The sequence below is a fragment of the Chlorocebus sabaeus genome, chromosome 14 (assembly GCF_047675955.1).
Source record: "Chlorocebus sabaeus isolate Y175 chromosome 14, mChlSab1.0.hap1, whole genome shotgun sequence".
NCBI classification, from domain to species: Eukaryota; Metazoa; Chordata; class Mammalia; order Primates; family Cercopithecidae; genus Chlorocebus; species Chlorocebus sabaeus.
Window position 1 is genome coordinate 58785882 of NC_132917.1, and position 17404 is coordinate 58803285.

At 37.8% G+C, this 17404-nt stretch overlaps 1 long non-coding RNA gene across 1 annotated transcript in view; it reads left to right on the plus strand.

Annotated features, from left to right (window-relative positions):
• The window catches only part of LOC103220217 (uncharacterized), a 184660-nt gene that overhangs the window by 109936 nt on the left and 57320 nt on the right, over positions 1-17404 (plus strand). Inside the window, exon 5 of the long non-coding RNA XR_005243345.2 lies at positions 5614-10248. This is a non-coding gene — a long non-coding RNA (uncharacterized lncRNA). The remainder of the gene's footprint in view (positions 1-5613; positions 10249-17404) is intronic.

Sequence of the window (17404 nt, forward strand, 5' to 3'; positions counted from 1 at the left end):
TACTAATTATAAAAGAAATAAACTCTTATAATAGCACCATTTGAACTGATGCCTTATAAATTCTTAATGTAAAGCTAACATGTAAAGTTTAAATCAAATATATAGATCCAATAAAACAAAACCTTTTTAATCTTGTTTTACCTTCCAAAGGACTCTGATTATTGTAATTAAATAATGCATGATCTAATAAAGATCTAGAGTATGTGATTATTTCATTGGCAATTGGATATTGGTGCTTTTTATTTATGCAAGCAATGTATCACAGGCAATATGCATCAAGCATTAAAATATTGATACAATTACACCTAGCCTGCCGAACCAATAAAAAAAATCTGTGACATGACTCTGCTGATGATACTAGGACAGTTTGAAATCCTTTTTAAATTTTAATACTCTGATGTGCTGGGTTATGCTAATTTTGCTAAGAAATAATGCCTCCAAGATTCACTGTTGTGCTTTCTATTCCTGTGCATGAACAAATCCAGCTTTGCTCAGCATAGCTAACAAGTAGAGTTTGCTTCTATACACATTTGGCCATTGTTTCATTTTTTCTTTTTCTTTTTTTTTTTTGTTTCTGTTTTCGAAAAAGACAAGAGAATAGTAAAGTTTGGGCTTAATTTGTTTGTTTTTAGGGATATTCATTCATATTATAATGATCTTTCTCTAATTTTCTCATTTACTAAGTTTCACAGGTTTTTTTTTTTTTTTTTTTTTTTTTTAAAACATTCTTATGCTTTTTATCCTTAAGTCCTTTCTCAACAGAGTAAAGGGTCAGGGAAGGTTTTCCTTGGAGCTGCTTTATTATTAAAGCCCTGGCAAGTGACTACACAAGGCTCTGAGCCCATCCCAGAAGTCCCCCAGGAACGGAATAGGTGATGGGATTTTTCTGTCGTCTGAGCACCTGAGGTTCAGTCTTACATAGCTGACCCATTTTCTCACCTGTAAAAATGGACCAAAAATGCCTTTGTTGTTCTGTGTACAAGATGTAATTTAATACATAATTGTTGACTTAAAAACCCAGCAGCAGAAACAGACTCTGCTCACTTGGCTGCTTAAGTGTCTGCATAATTCTGGGGACCTTCCTCTTTTCTTCTGAAATATTTTAGACCCCTCCCCTGCCTAGAGTGAAAGAGTTTTCTGTTATCTCACCTAAGAGTGCTGTTAATATAGAAAAATGCAGAGATTCCTAGTAATGTAGCTGTACCAGGAACCAAAAAAATCACCTCGTTCAACTTTCATATTTTACGGTGCAGTCACTCTAGGCGCAGAGATGTAAAGGGGATGCATATATACAGCCATGTCTTCTTTTGACCAGTCTCACAAAGGAGTGTGATCTGATAGGATTTGTATTCTTGTCAGACCTTCCCCTTAGTGATGGTTATCTGGGAGATCTGATAAATACCCTGGTCCCTAAGAAGAAACTGCCTGATATCTTTGCTTTTCCAAAGAGGTGCCAAGTATGATATGGAGCTCTGAAAGAAGTAAGAATTGTTGAGCCTATAAACAGGATATATACATCTTAGCAATTTAGTTGCATTTTAAGACCCCAGAGTTGCACTCTAGAGCCAATAACTGTGTAAGCCCCATCTTCACCTGTCCTTCCAGGGACTATAGTTCCCCTTTTAGCAATGTCAAGTGTATTTCCTCCCTCTTTTCCTATGTGAATAAGTAGCAATGGCTGGCGATGATACAGCACAGTTGATCATCATGAATGTCTATAAGATGTCATATTTATGCTCTTCTGTTTAGCTTAAATCTTACTCAGGTTCTAATAGCAAACAGTCCAGTTACAATGGGCTGGCATTGCAAAGCATCTGCTCAATTCAGATAAATAAGACCAATGTGTTTGAAGGGCAAAGTTTCAATACAAGTGGTCTGCCATTTCATTTGGAGATGCAATTCTTATTCAGCATAAATAACAGAGGGGAAAGGGATCATTTGCTAATTGATTAATTATCTTGTAAATGAATTACAAACCTGTGGAGTGTTAGCTAGGTGTGTGCAGAAGACCTCAGCTGCTTTCTTTTCTCCTTTGAGTCTGTAAGTACTGTACAAGTGACGATGAAGCTCTATACTCACAAAGCTGATATGTGTCATACCAGGCTGAAGGCCACATGCCATGATGCACTTGTTTTTCAGGGTTTGAAACCGTTTGTTGCCTGATGAAGGTATGCATGTGTGCATGTTTGCGTTCATATGCGTATAAAATGAAAAGAAAATTAAATTGCCAGTTAAAGCAATCCATGAAGTTAACAGTTCAATTGGGGATGGGAGATAGTTCTCTTTTTTTTTTTTTTTTTTTGCCTTTATTTTTACATTCTATAAATGAGCACAGTTGTGCCGAATAACAATCTTTTGTGGACTAAAAGCACTAAGGATTAAAGATCAGAGAGAGGAGTGTTCGCAAAGTGCAAACGCTGGTGGGTTTGCAGCACCTTGATAACCACAGAAGAACTGATAATTAACATTCCTGCTTCCTAGGCAAAGGGCAATTGGCCCTCCAAAGGCGTCCCTATTGCACTGTTTCTCTCCCTATATGAAAGTAGCTGATTTAGTCAGGAAGGTGACAGTTAAGGCTCTTTGCTGGCGGAATTTTTGCATCTTTCCAGTGTCTCGTTTCCCGCGACTTTACCACGGAGGCTGTCCATCACGGTTGTTATGTATGCAGGCTGAGTGAGCCCGCAGGGGATCCTAGTTATTTACACTCTTTTTCAAGCTTCGAAGCTGTTATAATCATTCGCTGTCAACTTTGTGCTGACACTGAATTTTACTTTGTGTTTTTTATGCTCGGTTTGGGTCTAAAATACTGGCATCCATGCCCGACACTGTAATTCCATGGGTGACTGAGCTGACCAGCCATATCCTGTATTACTAACAGAACCCTCGAATCCTGCTACATATGGAAATTTCAGGATTTGTTGATTGTGGACAATAAACAGAGTCCTCCGGCTTTGTGCTTTTATCCAGGTGGTGGCCCTAAAGAATAAGCAGTGCACCGTGTTTCATCTCATTACATTTTCATCTTTAAGAACACATAAGTATCAGTTTCATTTGCCCCTGAGTTGTAAAGTTGGAACAGGCAAACTTTCCCTCTGCAAAACCCAGTGTGATTTTCAGACGTTACCTCTTCTCTCCAGATCCCTGTTACAAGGAGAAGGTCTGTGATCTCCCCTTGTGGTTTTCCCCTCCCCATTCCTTTCTATCCTCTGTGAGTCAAAATACATGCCAGATATGCATTCATGATCCAGATTAAAATAGAAGTGTTGTCCTGGGTAGTATGAATGATGAGGGACAGATTATAAAGACCCTGGGTAAGGCCTCCAGAGGGGTGGGAGTGATAAGCTTTTAGACTTCATCAATAGACATTTGCATGCTCAGATTTAAATGCCCTGTATCCCAGTCATGCGAGGAGTAAACACCTTCCTTTCACTTGTGAACAACGTTCTACCCATTAAGTCTGGGGCCTTAAACCTTTAATGACAGGGCAGCAAATTATTTCTCCATGTTTAAAAGGTACTGTTTCTATGCACCGTCCCTGTCTTCAATATGAAAATTTCATGTACATTGGGCCCAAAGGGAGTGATCCACAAAATGATATGACCCTGTTCTTAACTGGACTTGAAATAAAGCTGGTCAAAGGAACTTGTGTGCTTGGCCAATGTAATAAAGTAGACAAATAATTACCGAGCAAATCAAACACACTTATACCTCAGATGATTTTGAAATATTATCTATAATCGGGCACTTCTGTGCTAGGAGGAAAGGTTAATAAAGTAATTTAAAAAAGATTGTGTGGAGTGTTATAGAATCAGAAGAGGACTGGCAATCATAATTGTTAATCTCCTGAAACACCAGTTCTGTATTGCATAAAGCAGATATTTTAGTACATATTCTTATTGTGTATTCCACTTATTGCTATATTAGCTTGCTTAATTATCCTTTATAAAAATCTTACTTTTTTGGCACAAAAAAAGTTGATATAATTATGCTGGCAAACCTGAAATGTGTATGTCAATCTTAAGATGTGTAGGAAAGACTGATATCTTTGAAAATTAATTGTCTTTATGTATGTCACATAGAAGATAAATATTGGAGTGGGCAATAGGTATACTCTTTCTTTCCTGCTTTTGTTTGTGTTAGATAGATAGGGGAATGGCACAAATTTTGCAGTTGGAATAAGGGGAAGTTATTCTGAGCTTGCTGGTGGTAGTTTAACACTCTTCAGATAAAGCTAAGATGTGCTGTTGTGGGTTTACTCATAGAAAAATCTGTTTACATAAAACATCAGCTGTTTTGATCAAACTTACTGATACAAAAGTAAGTTTCAGTCATTCTTTCTTCTACTGAAGTATATAGAAGGAAAAAAGGGGACCAGCAAGCATCAGAAGACACAGGCCCCACCCCCACCACTAACTAATTGTACCCCAGGGCAGATTATTTACCCTCATCCTTAAAATAGAAATAAAAATAGATCTTCCTAGGACCTTGGAAGGATAAATGAGAGAAGTATGGAAACTTCAAAAGCAGCATCCTTTGCTTCACTAAATTTTTCTATCGTATTCATATCATAATGCTTTATGACTTATAAGTATTTTAAAATATTTAATGTATAGTTATGCAACTATTTTTCACTTTATATGGAGTCCATCCTGGCTACAAATAGATTTTTAATGTGTTTCTGTACAAATAATTTGCACTTTAAATCATGCCCCTTGCTTGACCCTGCTGCCTCTTCTGGGGAACATTACTCCTCTTTTTCACTTCCCAACATCTCAAAGAGTGATATACCACTTCTGTACTCTCACATTCAGTTTATCCCTAACCTTCTTGCATTCATCTCTGTGCCTGCCATGCCACTGAAGCTGACCTTGCCTTAGTCCCAGTGGCCAGTGATCACTTTTCCAGGCCATGCTTTTGACCTGTCTGCAGCACTGCCATGCTGGAACCTTAGGGCAACCCTTAGCCTCTGAGACACGAACTGCTCCTGCTAAGCCACCACTTCTGCTTCACGTTTCTCCCCCTCCTTCTTCCTGCCTGGAGAGGATATGCCATGGGTTCAACCTGAGCCATTGGCTCCTATCTCTTCACACTCCTTCACAGGCTCTGTCTATTCCTGAAGCTTCAAAGAGGGCCTCACTGCCGCTTACTCTGCCCAGATCTCCCTCTCAAGCCTCAAACTCCAATCGCTCATAAGCACATAAACAAACACATTTCTCGCTGCAGCTGTGCAGAACTCTGCAACTAGCAGGAGTTATGCAGCAGTGAGAGTGACCAGATTTGAAGAAGCTTTATTTTAGATTGAGGTGAATTAGCGTCTTAATTCTTACAAATTGAAGCAATTGTGAAGTTGTTCACTTTCTATGGTTTTTGGTGTAGAAGCAAGCAGATTTCATAAAATGCTGGAGCCTGGTGTGCTAGCATCACCTACTAAACATTGTTTCTTATAAGACTGAGGGTTCGGAAGGAGCATTCCATGCACGTCCATCAATTGCCAGCATGGTTTTAGGACTTTGGGGATACAGCGCACACCCTGAGAGCACTGAGGACTTTCGAATGACTGACCTGGAGTGTCCATTAGTTGCTTTGTGGATTAACATCTTCGTTTTTTTCCAGCAGCAAATATGGCTCTTAGAATTCTTGGCAGTAACATTGGCAAGACTCCAACAAGCCAGACCTTTTGAGGAATTTGACCCAGGACAATATCGTCTGTGCTTTCAGTTAAGTAAAATTAAAAAGTGAAAAAAAAAAAAAAAAAGCAAAGGAAAAAATCAGAACATACTATGACTCTCAGGTGTGGGAAGCTTCTGTCTGTCTCCTGAGAGGTGACAATCTGGTTCAGTGGAGGTCATGAGAGAAGTTCGGGTCAGGTCCACAAATGTCTGATATGTGCCTCTGAAAGCACGACTTTTCTCTGAACTTGGTAGCTGACATTTGCTGTCTCCTACCTTCTTCTGGGATCAATACCAAATCCCTGTGGAGAACTGGATGACTTTCTCAAAACACACACGTGCACACACACACACACACCCACACCCTCATGGACACAGGGTGGGGTCATGGGGTGGCAGGTGGCAGGATAGGAAAACTGTAGTATGTGAAGAAAAATCAAGGGAAAAAGAAGATCTCTTTTCTCAATTATGAAACTCAACTACCATCGCCTCACATGCCCTGCTGCTGTAGTTTGTGGTTCTGGATCTAATGATGCTATTCTGTCTGGTTGCAACTTTAGGACATGAAACCTTCTATAGAATTTGCCAGATGATTAAATAGTTGGTCAAAACAAAAAGCTAACACATTATTTTTTAGTAATGTTTTTCTTTGATCATATTTCCAAATAAAAGCACTAAATACAGTGCAGTTCTATCTGCATGAGTGAATTCTAGAGTAAAGGTAGGTAACACATGATTTCAAATATGTAAATATTAGTAATAGGGAAGGCCTGACAAAAATTTATTGGTGAAGTGGAATTTATTGATATCAGCTGTGGTTTGTTGATTACTCTTTATCTCTCCTTCTTTCTTCTCTCTCTCTCTCTCTGTTCCTTCTTCTTTGCTTATTCTCTCCTTTTCTTTCTTTTTCTATCTTTCCTTCCTTTTTTCTATCCTTTCTTCCTTTTTAGAATATTATATGGATTGCTTTTATTTATTATTATTGACATAAAATGATTTGTTTCATTTCCTTGCATATAATACTGATGTTGGCTATTGCATTATTCAATATTTCTTACCTTTATATTTCTACCCAAGGTTAGAGTGTTCCTGCAACCTCTGTGCATGTGGATACATTCAGTAAAAAACAAAAAAACAACCAAACAAAAAACCAGTGTAGTTTTATAAGGATAAATATACATCCTTATATAGGTAAGGTCAGAGCACATCATCATATGACTTTTTTAAAACATGGTAACAGAATTTTATACTGTGAATACCTTGGATACAATACACAGAACAGGTTAGAAAAGTAATATAGTCATAGTAATTACTTTCATCTGGAGAAATATTTCAGTCAGCAGTGTCTAGCAATAAAATAAAATGATCACCTTTAGTATATCTATTACAAAAACAATTGTCTACAATAAGAATGGTTTAAAATACCTGGTAGAATATAAAACATTGAGACAAGAGACCACTTCTCTTCTCTCTCTCTCTCTCGCACTCTCTCTCTCTGTGTCTTTCGCACACACACACACACACACTCTTCTCACACTTCACAGACTACGTTAACAGAAATTTACCTGAAATGTAAGGCTGTTTTTAAGGGAAAAAAATACCCTAATTAAGGATTTAGAATAAATACACTATTATAACGACTCTCTTTTTAAAAATGAGTTTTCTTTTAGCTTTTAAGGTTTATAGAAATCACTTATCTGCTCCTTAAAAGATTTTTATTCTTTTTTCCCCTCTCTTTTTTAAAAGTATAGTGAATGTGAAACATCATTAATCCAGTCGTAATATCATCTGATAGCAGTTAATCCCTTCTTAGACACAGCTTTTCTTGGGCCTTTGGAATATAGAAATGTGCTTTTACTCTTAGGCATTTTGTTTAAGCATCAACCTATTCTTAATTGTCTTCCGTAAAAGATCACCAAGCAAAGTGCACGATGTGTTCAAAGTTCTTTCCTTGAGAGTCTGATGACATTCGGCAGCCTGTTATTTTGTCTGCTAAGGTCATGGATCAAGGGCAGCTTTGTGCCTGTGGTTTGGACTTGGCTATCGGCCCTGACAGGATGATGCAGCCTGCGCTGAGATCCTAATCGGTCAGAAAAAGTCTATTAAGTTTGAGCCCTTAAGCTGTCTCAGCCAAATCAGGGATACCAAAGTTACATTTGTTTTTGTGATGACCATTCATTTTGGTCAAATGAAGAAATTGCTCGTGTGGATTTTGTGGCTTCAGGGGCAAAATCTGTGAATGTCACGTATCTTTGAGCCTCTCTGCTTTTTCACAGACATTATTGAGAAGACGCTTATGAAAAAAATCATTTTTATTGCAGTTGTTTATAAGTCACCTTGATCATAAAAGAAAAGACGCAAAAGAGAGGTAATCGGAAGTTATTTCTCACAAAGTTGAGAAGGCCTATGATCTGATGTATTAGGGACAAAGTGCATGTTGTGAGTGGTGTCTGACTTAGTCAATGGACAGGGGCAGGGTCAAAACTTCACCTTGGAAACTCTTCATGCTTTTTCAAAACCAGTGATCTGGCCAGATCAGTAAAGATCTGAATCTGCCCTCTTAGATCCTAGATTATAGCTGTATTACTTTATTTTTCTCAGGGATAAAAAAAGAATCTTTGGTTTTACAGCAATGCTATTTGTAGATTTATAGCAGCCTGATCTATAGCAGCTACAAAGGCAGAATTAATTGTTCTGTCCATTTTCTCTTTTAAAATTGTTGAATTTTTAGTTAGCCAGTGAAAGGGTTTCCTTGTGATACAAATATTGTTAATCTGGACTTAACTTTCTAGTCAGAAAAAAACGTTAAATTTTAAAAGTGCATCCAGTATGTGCAATGTCTTATCTTACCAGGACCTTAGAACTTTAGTGTTTTTGTCAGAGGAGGCCTCAATCATTACATTTTACAGATGGAAAACCTGAGGCCTGAGCAACTGTCTTGTCCTGGAAACTGATAGCAGAAAGATTATTAGAATCTAGTTTGACTGTCATGAAAATGTTATTTTCACCACCAACTTCCACCAAAAGTTTTATCACTTATTGTGAGAACACAATTTTTCTTAATGTTCATTATACCAATAAAAAGAGGGTATGTAGAAAAGTAGTTACTATTTGGATCTAAAGTTAGGCTGACAACAAGGGCCCACGATGAGGAAAGGATAGACTTTAATAAACGGTGTTAGAAAAACTGAATATCCACATGCAGTAGAATGAAATTAGACCCTTGTGCAACACTATATACAAAAATCAACTCACAATAGATTACAGACTTAAGTATAAGACCTGAAACTTAAAAACCTCTAGAATAAAATGCAGGAAGAAAGTTTTTGACATTGCTTTGGACAATGAGTTTTTGCATATGACCCCAAAAACAAGAGAAAGCAAAAGTAGATAAGTGGGATTAAATCAAACTGAAAATTTTCAGCACAGCAAAAGAAATAATCAACAGAGTGAAGAGACAAGGAGAAAAGCTATTTGTAAACTATACGTCTGATAAGGGGTCAATGTCCAAAGTATGTTTGTATGTATGCATGTATTTAGAGACATGGTCTTGGTCTGTCACCCAGGCTGAAGTGCAGTGGTGCCATAATAGCTCACTGCAACCTTATGCTCCTGGGTTCAAATGATACTCCCATCTCAGCCTTCTGAGTAGCTGGGGCTACAGGTGCATGCTACTACGCCTGGCTAATTTATTTTTATTTTTATTTTTTGTGGAGATTGGGCCTCCCTGTGTTGCCCAGGCTGTTTTCAAACTCCTGGCCTCAAGCATTTCTCCTGTCTTGGACTCCCAAAGTTCTGGGAATACAGGCATGAGCCACCATGCCAGGCCTCAATATCCAAAATATTTTAAAAACTCAACACAGTGGCAAGAAAACAAATACTCTATTTTAAAAATGGGTAAAGAAGCTGAACAGACACTTTTCAAAAGAAGACATGCAAATGGCCTACAGATATATAAAAAAATGCTCAGGCCAGGCACGGTGGCTCATGCCTGCAATCCCAGCACTTTGGGAGGCCAAGGCGGGTGGATCATGAGGTCAAGATTCGAGACCATCCTGGCCAACATGGTGAAACCCTGTCTCTACTAAAAATACAAAAATTAGCTGGTCATGGTGGTGCTCACCTGTAGTTTCAGCTACTCGGGAAACTGAGGCAGGAGAATTGCTTGAACCCGGGAGATAGAAGTTGCAGTGAGCTGAGATCGCATCACTATACTCCAGCCTGGTGACAGAGCAAGACTCTGTCTCAAAAAAAAAAAAAAAAAGAAAAAAAAAAAGTAAACATCACTCATCATCAGGAAAATGCAACTCTACACCACAGTGAGATATCTCATACCTGTTAGAATGGTGATGATCAAAAAGATAAAAGATAACAAGTGTTGGTGGGGAAATGGAGTAAAGGAAACAGTTTCACACTGTTGGTAGGAAGGTAAATTGATACAGCCGTTAACAAGAAACACAACTCTATGTATGATCAAACAATCTCACTTCTGGGTTTATATCCAAAGGAAATGAAATCAGCATCTCTAAGAGATATCTGGACTCCCATGTTCACTGCAGCATTACTCAAAATAGCCAAGGTATGGAAACTTAAGTATCCATGGACAGATGAACGGATAAAGAAAATGTGATGTGTGTATGTATGTGTGTGTGCATGGGTATGTGTTCTCACCACACACAAACAAAAGTAACTATACAAGATGATGGATATATTAATTAGCCTTTTTGTGGTAATCATTTAATAATGTACACATATATCAAAACATCATATTGTGTGTCTTAAGTGTATACAATTTTTATTTGCCAACTATACCTCAGTAAAACTGGAAAAAATTAAAGTCGACTGATGTGAATTGGAGTACAACTTGAACACATGTAGAAGTTCAACTTCTCTGAGCCTCAGTTTTCTAATGTGTAAAATGGTCAAGATAATTGTTCATATCTCAGAAGTCTGTTTTAAAAATTAAATGCAAGAATGCATATAAAGTACTTCACACCAGACACAGCACATTACAATTGCTCTATATAGGATGCCTGTGACTGTGTAGCTTTCTGCCAACCTCTGCAACCTCAGCACGGAAAAAAACAAGTCTAAAGTTCTACTAAGGAAAAGAAAGCAATGAGTATGATATGGAAAATAATACATTTTGTAAGATTGCATTGTGAGAACTGAAAAAGTGTAAAAATTATGGTATTTCAAATTGGCATACTATTATGTTACAGTACAGCTAGCAGACGGATGTAAAAATAAAGTACAGATGTATCTTTTTTTAAGTCAGACCTGATATATGGAAATCTAGATTTAGAGAGAGATTGGTTATAGGGTCATTATTTGCTTTACACAGCAATTTGGCATAAGGTTCCTTTAAAAGGAAACTTTCCTAGTATCTTTAATGTAATATTTCATTTACTGAGAAAAAGATCACACGACTTTACAGAAATTCATTTCATCCATAAAATGAAGCACATCTGTTGAATGTGTAGAGGAAAAATTAAAGTAGAGAGAAAGAGAACATTGAAAGTTAGAAATAAGTCAGGTAATAATACATATGAAAAATTAAGTAGCAAGGGAACTTGAAGCACTAGAACTTCATATTTTGTTATTAATAATTTTTAATAATACATATTCTTCATAAAATGTCTACACCGTGTGTGTGTATGAGAGAAAGAGAGAGAGAATGTGTGTCTGCTGTTACTTCTCCATTTGGCGTTAAGTTTTGCTATGACCTGACTCCTCCCAAGCCCTCATTGCCAGGGCCCATCTGATTCATACAGAGTGGGCACCACATACTTATTTGTGGAGTCTGACTGAGACAAACACTAGAGCATATACTCTCTTGAAATATGCAAGTCCCAGAGTAAAGCTATGTACAAAAAGAGAAAGAGCAAAGAAAAGAACAAAGGAGTAAAATAAAGTTGAAAGGGCACAAAACACTAGCGAACTCTCCAGATTGCCCCCGATTAATTAACAAGTGTTCTTTGGGAACATTTATTTAACCAAGTTTGAGTCACCCTAATTACATAAGCCCCCTCTTTTTTTTTTGGTCCACCACCAATGTGTTATGCAATAATATATTAAATATCTTGATGAAACTGACAGCCATTCTCCCAACTATTTGGCTAGTCATTCTATAAAACAGAAAGGGAGCAAAAGAAAAAAAAAGAGAAAGAAATGAAGAAAGGGAGTGAGGTTGGGAGAGATGGGGAGGAGAGAGAAATTGGTGTAATCCTGAGTAGACCTTTGCTCACTTAAGGTGATTGCCACTTCTTTCTCTTAGCACAGACAACCCATGCTTGTGAAAATCCGTCCAGAATTTTGCTAGGGATATGTTCTGGATAGTTGTTTGATTTTGAAAAATCGAAAGCTTTTTTTCTATAGCCCACACTAATCCCTGATCAATCATAATTAGACTGTGATTCTAAAAAATTACTGGGAGGGTTTCCACAATCCCATCTGGACCATTTTTTCAGTTCTTTCAGTAACCTGAGAGATAATTTGTCTGGCCTGGAGCCTTGAACTCATCTGAAGCAACTAGGTTATACTTTAGTATGTCTTGACTTATCTTGGGCCTCAGTTCATTCTTAACTCTGTTTGCTTTGCCCTCTCGGGTTTGAAGATCATTCTTCCTGATAGAGACCATAGAATCAAAATAGGAGTTGAATAGTTCTGTTTTCTCTGTGACATCTGTTAACATTTTGCTGTGTGCCCCAATCAATGTACCTATCCCTTTGTTCTTCTTCACAAACAGAGCTTAAAATAGCTTTCTGTTGTCCTTGGCAGTTTTTCAGCCTAAAGTCAAGCTTTAACCCTCCTGACAATATTCTTACGGCACTTTTTATATTCGTTACCCATCATGTTTTCACCCTTCCATTTTGGATATATGTTCTTTTATATTCTGCATTCAATAGCTTTAAAAAGAGGAAAAGAATGTCCCTTTCATGTTATATCTTTTTGGCATAATCTGTGATTATTTTGTCTGAATTTTAAAAATAGTCTTATTTTCCTTTTAAAATTATTTAGTCATGAAATCATCTCTCCATTTTCTCTATTTTGATGACTGTTTTCCTAAACTCTAGGATAACTGCCTCTGTCCAGATTTAGTTTCCTGTGAAAATAACAAGCTCTAAGATGACATGCCATTTCCTTCCGAGTTGCTCATCACTTTTAATTCACTAACCAAATCTCACTCCTCATTCAAAATTAAATTCATGTAAAAATTCTCCAAATTGATCTCTCAACCTTCTAAAGGAATGCAAGTGGCAGAAGGTAGGTCAAGAACTTATCAGAGGGTCTTCATTTGAAAGAGACTTCTGGCAGATGTTTAGGAGAAAAGTTTCCTCTCAATCATTTAACTTGCCTCTGTACTACTTTTGTAATTTGCATTAGGAAGGCCTAGGGAGGGTAGTCATTCCTTTTCTGAAACAGTACCACTTTAGCTTTATTCTCCTTTTAACCTAACGTACATGTATTCTAGCATATGCCCTCATTGGGGCCGTTCATATCCATTCTTCCTGGATATAGAGTACTAAAGCCACATCCCTGTGATAAACTCCTTTGGGGCCACCTAAAATGTTACTCATAGAGCAGTGTATGTCTGTGAGCACTTTATGATTGGTTTGCAGAAATATAAGTGCAGAAATGGAGAGCGAAAATGTAGGAACTTTTAAAGCAATTAACAAAAATAATTATCTGTATGTTAAATCTAACAATAAAAACTGAGGATTCAATTTGTATATCTTTTTATAATCTTTTATAAACTGAGGATTCAATACTGTGTATCTTTTATAATCTTTTTAAAATTTAGTCTTCTTGCATTGTACCAAAGTCCTGGTCTATAACAGATTGGAAATAAGGAAACTAGGAAGGATCACATATGTTTTGGGAAGGACTACCAGGGAAGAGGCCCACACCTGACAAAGACTCTATATAAGTCAAGGATCATATTTAGCTTTTTGTATTAAAGTTACACATTCACTGTATTATTCTTTTTTTTTTTTTTTTTTGAGATGGAGTTTCACTCTTGTTGCCTGGGCTGGAGTGCAATGGCGTGATCTTGGCTCACCACAACCTCCGCTTCCCGGATTCAAGTGATTCTCCTGCCTTAGCCTCCCAAGTAGCTGGGATTACAGGCATGCCCCACCACACCTGCCTTATTTTGTATTTTTAGTAGAGTCGGGGTTTCTCCCTGTTGATCAGGCTGTTCTCAAACTCCTGACCTCAAGTGATCCACCTGCCTCAGCCTCCCAAAGTGGCGGGATTACAGACGTGAGCCACCGTGCCCGGCCCATTGTATTATTCTCACTCTGATAATTGTTATATATGAACATACGGGACAAACACATTGGTCCTTTCCTGCCCATCTTTCTTGTGTTTTCTTCTGCAAAATCCTGGCTAACTTATTTACAATTTAATATTCTTCAAGTAATACCTAGTGATATAGTCTAATACTGGATTCAAAAGCATTATTTAGATTTTGCGCCTTTTTGGCTTGAAATTTAAGTTTGCTTGGCCTTGGTATTTTTGGCCCTGTGCATTGCTGCCAGTCTTCAAAGAGCCACTTCTCCCTTTGCAGAAGACGCTCTTTCTACTATCAAGAACCATGTTGTGGAAAAGCAGATTCTCTTTTGTACCACCTACATATTTCCCAAAGCCTCCTTGTGTTATCGGCTAAAACTGGCAGCAGATATCATACTTCTACCACCTGTATGCTTGTGCCCTTCAGCTTCCTTCTTTGTCTTCATCCCTCTAGAGGGACAGTGACTGTATCTCCTAAAGACAGCATTGATTATCACATATAATCACAGAAGACAGTGGAATCTTTCCACACATTTTATCCCAGGAAAACCGTTCATTCCCTTTAGTTTCATAACATCGAAATATGAACTCATGAATGCCTTGGCAGGGAGCCAACTATACCCTCTCTCCTCTGCCTCTTGGAAAAGATGATAAAACTGTTCCAATGTGACTATCCTGAAAATCCTTTTTCTCCTGTATGGAATGAGAGGGAGGTTGTCAATACCCTTATAGGAATTCACTAGTCATCATCCATGGAAGTAGATGATATAGAGTACATTACCCCACCAGTCTAAAATGTCTTTTAACCTTCTTGATATCGGATTCAAATTTTCTCTGGTTCTGCAGCAACATTTTTTTCTTCTAGATTTCTTGTTGGGTTCTATTTTTTTTATTGTCATTTCGAGTCTTTCATCCTTCCTAATAAGCTGAAACCATAGAATGACACTCAGCAAGTGTATTTACCTTCTGCTCAATATAGAAGGCTCTCCTGCATGTGCAGCATACACAGTGTTGAGGGTCTCAGGCAGCCGGACAAATGTCACAGAAAATTCAGCAATATCTTCTGTGGTCCTAACTCCCAGACATCAACATATATTGTTCCCGTCTCAGGTCCCCTTATAAGGGATTTCCTGTTCCTTGTTATAGGTAGACTCCTGTTGCAGGATTGTGTGTGGTGGTGGTGATGACGGTCGGTCCCTAGTAATGCTGCCACTAACCAGTGTTCTGTATGGGTTAGATATGCATGTTGTACAGACCATGCACTGAATTACTGAACTGCCTTATTTAAAACCAAAGAAGGGCCTACCTGGAAAGGTGACGTTTTCATTGCCTCTCATTTTTCTTTACTGCTCATCCTCCTAACATCTAGTTAAATCAATTGGAATCTGATTAGAGGGCTGGGAAGATGAATGAGAAGTGGTTGATTGGAGTACTAAAAACTTTGTGGATTTGTGTAGACTTGGACCAGGGAGCTATAGAGTTTGGGGGTACTGGGGACCAAAGGTTTCTGGGTCGAGGCCTGGGTCTTGGGTTCTTTACCCACAGAGGAGGGACAACTCAAGCTCTGAACAGGAGAAAAGGAAATGATGCTTCTCCTCACATCTTCCTTCTGTGAGTTCCTTATCCACTCGTCTCACTTTTTACTCGCCTCGTATGTCATTGTTTTCCATTTCTTGGGACGAAAGGACAGCCAAAGCAGTGTGGATTTTACCTCAGCTACATGATGACAGACTTGATTTCTATGGGCTAGACTTGGAACCAAACTACTATTAAAGTCTTGTTTCTGTGGAAAAAATCATTACAAATTTGAAAGACATTTACAAGTTAACTTTTGGAATTAAATAAATTTGTCCCTTGGGGGCTGACTGTACAAGATTCACTAAGTATTAATAAATAGTAAAAGATAAATATTAGAATGCTATATTTCAAGCGTATGATACCTAGTGTTCAATTAGTATGTTTTATTATCAAACCAGATAAATAAAAAGGTTACTTCATAAAAACAGAGACTATAATATTTTGAAAGTTTTTTTAAAAGCAAATTTTATGTAGGCCTTGAAGCCGTGTTGGCCAGGCTGGTCTCAGACTCCCGACCTCAGGTGATCCACCTGCCTCAGCCTCCCGAAGTGCTGGGATTACAGGCATGACCCACAAAGCCCGGCCAAATGTTCTTTAATGGGAATTTGTGTTAAAATAAAATTCTCCATGTAATATATATATATGTAAGTCTGTGTGTATATGCATATGTATATTTCCCAACAGAATTGCTAAAGTAAAAGTGATAAGGCAAAGATGATATCTGTTTCCATAGAAGCATCTCTCTGAAACGAAACAAATAAAAATTATACTTTGTATCACTAGTAAAATTTAACTTGATTATCTGAAGACTAATTATATTAACTTATATTACCTAAAGTGCAGTTTTTCCCCCACTCTAGTAATTAGAGGGATATTAATAGCTGTTATATTCTAATACTTGAGAGTCAAAACTGGTAATGTACCCTCCCTCTGCCCACAATTTAGCACATGGCAAAATAATGATACAAGAGACATTACAATATACAGTTGTCAAAATGTACCTGGAAGCTCTTAGAGGAATATTAGAACAACTGGCGACAGGTGAAATAAAAGAAGTCTCAACTTTCTGAATTCAGGAGGATTCAGCAGAATTTCCTATAATGTCACTTTGGGCATTTAAAAATGTTTCCCGCAATTAGAATAGCAACTACATGTGGAATAGATTCAAAACTGCTTACTAAGTTGTTTGTTATCTATTTCCCTTTGGTTTCCTGAGGCCACAGAGACAAGGAATTGGCCTGAGTTTTCACCTCAAAAACTGAAACACATTAGCAGTGGCACCTTTTCAGGCGCTCCTGTGTCATTCCCCGAAAATCACAGACATGCAGTCCAGTTAAAATTGTACTTTGTGGAAACCAAAGGAACGTAGCCCAGGAGCACCTAGGAACTGCTCATATGCTTGGAGAAGCTAAAAGACACGCTTACATGAACCACAGGAAGCCTTCTCTGGCCCTCTGAAAATAAACACATCTTTTGCATAGATGCGCTCTCGTAGCTGCCAGTGCTCTGCCAGGGAGAATTGTTATTTTAAATGGAGACTCTTTCTGTATCTGCAGGAAGAATTTATATCCAGTCAGAGAGAACGTAGAGAGCAGTTCTTGTTGCCCGTCACATTTTAGTGCAGGGAAGTGCTTTGCCCTAAAGGTGCCAGGTAAAGAGAATTGCCAAGTAAAGAAAATTTATTGAATGCATTTTCCAATAGGGAAGCATAATCTGACATTTTTGTTTCTCGGATCTCAGAAAAATAACTTTCCTCAGTTCTTATATCAAGTAAGAGGACATGCAAAGGCAAAAACAAAAACAAAAATACCATTTGGTCTTAGAACGCATTCATGTACATTTTCTTCTATTTGATAATGTTT